The following is a 6,000-nucleotide window of genomic DNA, read 5'->3' on the forward strand; positions in this document are numbered from 1 at the left end:
ATATGAGATATCTAAACAGTTATTCCGTGCTAGAATGATCGAGGGATCGTCTGTGCAAGACCACTGTTTAAAGGTTATAGACTTAATCACTCGATTAAGTCAACTTGGTTTTGCTATGGACAGTGAGCTCAGTCAGGATTTGATCCTGCAATCACTACCCAACTCATTCTCGCAGTTTGTCGTGAATTATCATATGAACAAACTGAATTCCTCCCTGCCTGAGCTTCTAAATATGCTGAAAACAGCAGAGTCTCACATCAAGAAGGACAAGGGTCCGATCCTTCTTGTTGGTGAGAGCTCAAAGAAGAAGTCGGGCAATAAGGGTTCAAAGAAAAAACTAAACCCTAAGAGTCACATCAAAAAGAAGAAGGGAAAGAAAATCTCTGGACCCGGTACTTGTTTCCACTGTGGCAAGACGGGGCATTGGAAAAGGAACTGCAAGAGCTTTCTTGCAAGTGTGAAGCCTGATGTAAGTGTTGCATCAAAAGGTATGTTTTTATTACATGCCAATATGACATTAAGTTCTTCTGATTCTAATTCATGGGTATTGGATACCAGTTGTGGTTCTCACATATGCAAATCTTTGCATGGACTGCAGAAAATTAGAAGACTGAAGAAAGGTGACTTCGAGCTATATGGCGCTGGAGGAGAATCCATCCAGGCTGAAGCTGTTGGCACCTACATACTAGAGCTACCCTCCGGAAAGTTCTTGAAGCTAGAAGACTGTTATTTTATGCCAAAAATCATTAGAAATGTAATTTCAATTCCTTTGTTGCTTAAGAAAGGATTCAAAATAAATGGAAAGAGCAATGGTTGCTCTATTTCTTTATCTAATGAGTATTATTGTCATGGCACTATGGAAAATGGTCTTTTAGTATTATGTCTTAATAATGTTATGTTTCATATTGGCAAAGATAATAAAAGAAAAAGAGAAAATATTAATAATACCCTCCTCTGGCATTACCGATTAGGTCATATTAGTGAGACAAGGTTACATAAGTTGTATAAAGATAAATTCTTTGATCCTTATGATTTTGAATCATTAGGAACTTGTGAATCTTGTCTTATGGGTAAAATGACCAAGTCTCCATTCTCGGGAAATGGAGAAAGGGTAAGTGAGTTGTTAGAACTCATACACACTGATGTGTGCGGTCCTATGTCAACTCAAGCTAGAGATGGATACACTTACTTCATCACATTTACTGATGACTTATCAAGGTTCGGTTTTGTGTATCTAATGAAACATAAATCTGAAGCCTTTGATAAATTTAAAGAGTATCAAAGTATGGTCGAAAAACAAACTGGAAAGTGTATTAAAATCCTTCGATCTGATCGAGGAGGAGAATACCTTTCTAGTGAATTTTTAGACTATCTTAAATTAAAGGGTATACTCTCTGAATGGACACCTCCATATACGCCACAATTAAATGGTGTAGCTGAAAGAAGGAATCGTACCTTATTAGATATGGTACGGTCCATGATGTGCTTCACAAATCTTCCAATTTCCTTCTGGGGACATGCCCTAGAAACTGCTGCATTAGTATTAAATAGAGTACCATCTAAGTCTGTATCTAGCACTCCATATGAGATATGGAAAGGAAAGAAACCTAATCTTAAGTATCTTAAGATATGGGGTTGTCATGCTTATGTCAAAAGAAATTTTGGACATAAGCTAAGTGCTAGATCGGACAAATGTATATTTGTAGGTTATCCTAAAGATAGTTTAGGATATATCTTCTATAATCCTACCAAACAAAAGGTATTTGTTGCTAGGCATGCCATTTTTTTGGAAAAAGAGTTTTTTTTAGAAAAGGCCAAGGATAGAAAAATTGAACTTGATGAAGTTCAAGACCTACAAGGTGAGACACATAATAATCCTCAACCAGATATACCCATGGAAGAGGTACAGCCACTACACACTACTCCTTTTCGAAGGTCAGAAAGAGTGCGAAATGCACCTGAGAGGTATGGATTTATCATTGAGAATGATGAAGCCCACATCGTTGATAACGATGACCCTCTGACCTATTCGGAAGCTGTCAAGAGTAGGGACTCTGACAGATGGTTGGACGCCATGAAATCCGAGATAGATTCTATGTATACAAACCAAGTGTGGACTTTGGTTGATGCACCTGAGGGAGTGATTCCAATAGGGTGCAAATGGGTATACAAGAAGAAGATAGGAGCTGATGGCCAAGTAGAAACCTACAACGCCAGGCTAGTGGCAAAAGATTTCAGGCAAAAATAAGGCATTGATTATGATGAAACTTTTTCGCCAGTAGCTATGCTCAAATCTATTCGGATTATGCTTGCTATAGCTGCATACTATGATTATGAGATTTGGCAGATGGATGTCAAAACCGCCTTCTTTAATGGTCACCTTGAGGAAGAGGTCTATATGACACAGCCAGAGGGATTTGTCTCAAGAGGGAGAGCAAATCAAGTATGTAGGCTTAAGAAATCCATTTATGGATTAAAGCAGGCATCTAGAAGTTGGAACATCCATTTTGACATGATAGTCAAAGAGTTTGGCTTCATTAAAAATATAGATGAACCTTGTGTGTACAAGAAGACTAGTGGGAGTGCTATTGTCTTCTTGATATTATATGTGGACGATATATTGGTCATTGGAAATGATGTTCCAATGATGCAATCGGTCAAGACTTGGCTATCAAAGAAATTTTCCATGAAAGACTTGGGTGAAGCATCCTATATACTTGGTATAAGGATCTATAGAGATAGATCTAAAAGGATGCTAGGTTTGTCCCAGTCTAGGTACATTGATAATGTGCTGAAGAGGTTCAACATGGATGGAAGTAAGAAAGGTTTCTTACCCATAGGACATGGCATACAACTCTCTAGGAAGATGTCTCCTAAGACATCTGAAGAGAGGAATAGAATGAGTTCTATTCCCTATGCTTCGGCAGTAGGGTCGATCATGTATGCTATGTTATGTACCAGGCCTGATGTAGCTTATGCCTTGGGTATGGTAAGTAGATTTCAGGCAAATCCCGGGGAGGATCATTGGAAAATTGTGAAAAGCATTCTCAAATACTTGAGAAGGACTAGAGATGTTTTTCTGATTTATGGAGGATCAGAATTGAAACTAGAAGGCTATTCAGATTCTAGCTTTCAATCTGATCTAGATGATAGCAAGTCAATCTCTGGATATATCTTCACTTTGAATGGTGGAGCTGTGAGTTGAAAAAGTTCTAAACAGCAAACTGTAGCTGACTCAACTACTGAGGCAGAATACATAGCTATTAGTGAAGCTGCTAAGGAAGCAGTCTGGATGAAGAAGTTCATCACAGAGCTGGGTGTAGTTCCTGAGATTGCCGGACCAGTCCCAGTTTATTGCGATAACACTGGAGCTGTTGCACAGGCTAAGGAACCAAGGTCTCATCATAGATCCAAGCACATTTTGAGACGCTTCCACCTTGTTCGAGAGATAATCGAAAGACAAGACGTCAAGATTGAACGAGTAGACACAAAGAACAATATAGCAGATCCATTTACTAAAGCTCTACCACAGCAGCAATTCAATCGTCACCTCGATTGTATGGGGTTAAAATATAAGGGCGATTTGCTTTAGTGCAAGTGGGAGATTGAAAGAGTAGATGCCCTATAAGCCAATCATTTGATGGGTTTCTCTTTGTAATCCTCCAAATCATGTACTTTGACACTCGATATATATCAATAAAGGCATTGTGTTTCATCATTTGCTGCTTATCTATTTTATTATTGGATGATGAACCCCATATATTAGGACATTGGTTTTAGGGTTATGATGAGATCATACCAGTGAGACCTAAAATCCTAAAATTCTAATTTAGAATATTCCCAGTCAAATTGGTATATTGAGTCGGGGATCAATATTACCGGAAAGACTGGCACATCTTATGTATGCTCAATGTAGAGGGTGATTGATCTCACAATCACTTGTGTGAGACACTAATACAAAGATGTGGGTGCTCATTAGAGGAATGAGTTCACTGAAATGACCAGCCATGAGAACATCTTATGGATTCTTACTTAATTATCAAAAGATGGTTCTCATAGTGGGAGTTGTGCAAGTGATCCTTAGACCTGAGATCACCATGGTACCTTGTGCACTTGAAGCTATGTTTTGGTTTACCCTCATTCACGACATTGCGTTGTGTACGGGGTATTCTGGATATGGTGGATTTTATACGAAGGTTGTGAGTAGGTCAACAAGGAATCAGTCACTTCTAGTAAGAGAAGGTAACATCCTACTTACTCTAATCTTATAATGATTCAAGAAGCCTTTGATCAAAGCAAAATGAATATTAGAAAGAGTTTCTAATGTTTCATTGTTTGAATTATCATATAAAAGATTGAGAGAGACAAGAATAAGTGATTGAGTTTGATATTGATCCATACTCGAGCACTTATTCAGGATGTAGTATGACTGAGGGATTGAATTGCACAGTAACTTTCCACTGAAGGGTATGTTTGGATTTGTCCAATACATTCCTCATCTTCCGGGTAGACATGATACGTTGCTAGACGTCAATCATGTCTTGTGGGTTGATCGGATCAAAGAGTTTGATTAGATCAAAGCATCAGAAAGGTTTTGATTTCTAAGTCAGGTTTAGCACTAAATTGAACCTAAATTGGATTAGAGGTATTCTAATCAGGTTAGGTCAACTTGCACCTGCACCTACTGCTGGCTAAGATAAGGAACCCAATGGGTCACACACAAGGGAATTGATCAAGGGTCTAATTGGATTAGATCATGTTTGCAAGATGAACATGCTAGCACGTGTTGCAAACCCTAGCTCCTGATTCAAATTAAATTCGAATATGATTCTTAGATTAGGTTGATCTACTATGATTAGATCATGACCTAATATGGGTTAGCCAAGAGTTGAAACCCATTTGGCTTTAATTAGACCTGATTTGATTAGGTTTAATGTTTTCTTTAAGTTGGTTAAACCCAATTGGATTGGGTTTGATAGGGCCTTCACTTCTGGACCATTGGATCGCTTCCTGGATGAAGGATCTGGTCCACTGGTTGGCGCCTTCATCTGGACCATTGGATGGCTTCCTGGATGAAGGATCTGGTCCACTGGTTAGCGCCTGAATCTGGTCCACTGGTTAGCGCCTGAATCTAGACCACTGGATGGCTCTCTGGATGAAAGATCTGGACCGTTGCTCAGCGCCTGAATCTGGACCACTGGATGGCTCTTTGGATGAAAGATCTGGACCGTTGCTCAGCGCCTGAATCTGGACCATCGGTGATGGCATCTTGCTTCTGGACCATTGGATGGCACCCTGGATGATGATGCGCTGATCTGGACCATTAGATGGCGCCTAGATCTGGACCATTGGCTTTGGTTCACTGCATTTGGGCCCTTGGATCATCAGGATTTAAGAGGGAGATGTGAGAAAGAAGTTGATACACCCTTCTCCTTAGCACCCCATCATGATGGGATGCATCTCTTGGCACATGCCTCATCATGATGAGGTGTGTGGATGGGATGCATCCCTTTATGATGCATCCCTCCATCTCTTATAAATAAGGAGGTGCCTTGGGGTTCTAAAGATCATCCAAAAAAAAGCCTCTCCTTCTCTCTCCCTTATCCCTTCTTTCTTACAAGCCTCTCTCTTTTGTCCTAACCCAAGATAAGAGGGTCTTCTTTAGGACAAAAAGGCTAGTGAATGTTTTAGAGGTAGAAAGGAAGAAGGAAGTGAAGGAAAATCAGCCAATTAAATCCTTTGGAAGGATTGAACAATTAGAATCAAGTTTTGGTGGAGCTAGAGTCTTGAACCCATTCCTGTGTGGATCAACATCGGAGGGCGAACATTTGGGCACCTTAGGACATCTTCAGATATATTGGATATAGCGTGATAGGTATTCTTCTATACCAAGATTATATTTTCTACATTATTTGGTTATACTATTAAGGCGATCTTGGCTTATTAGGGTTTCATATAATGGGTTTTATAAGAAAATTTTATAATTCCGTATCTTCCGCT

The sequence above is a fragment of the Phoenix dactylifera genome, chromosome 17 (assembly GCF_051530095.1).
Source record: "Phoenix dactylifera cultivar Ajwa chromosome 17, Ajwa_hap1_PhDact_Kaust_v1.1, whole genome shotgun sequence".
Lineage (NCBI taxonomy): Eukaryota > Viridiplantae > Streptophyta > Magnoliopsida > Arecales > Arecaceae > Phoenix > Phoenix dactylifera.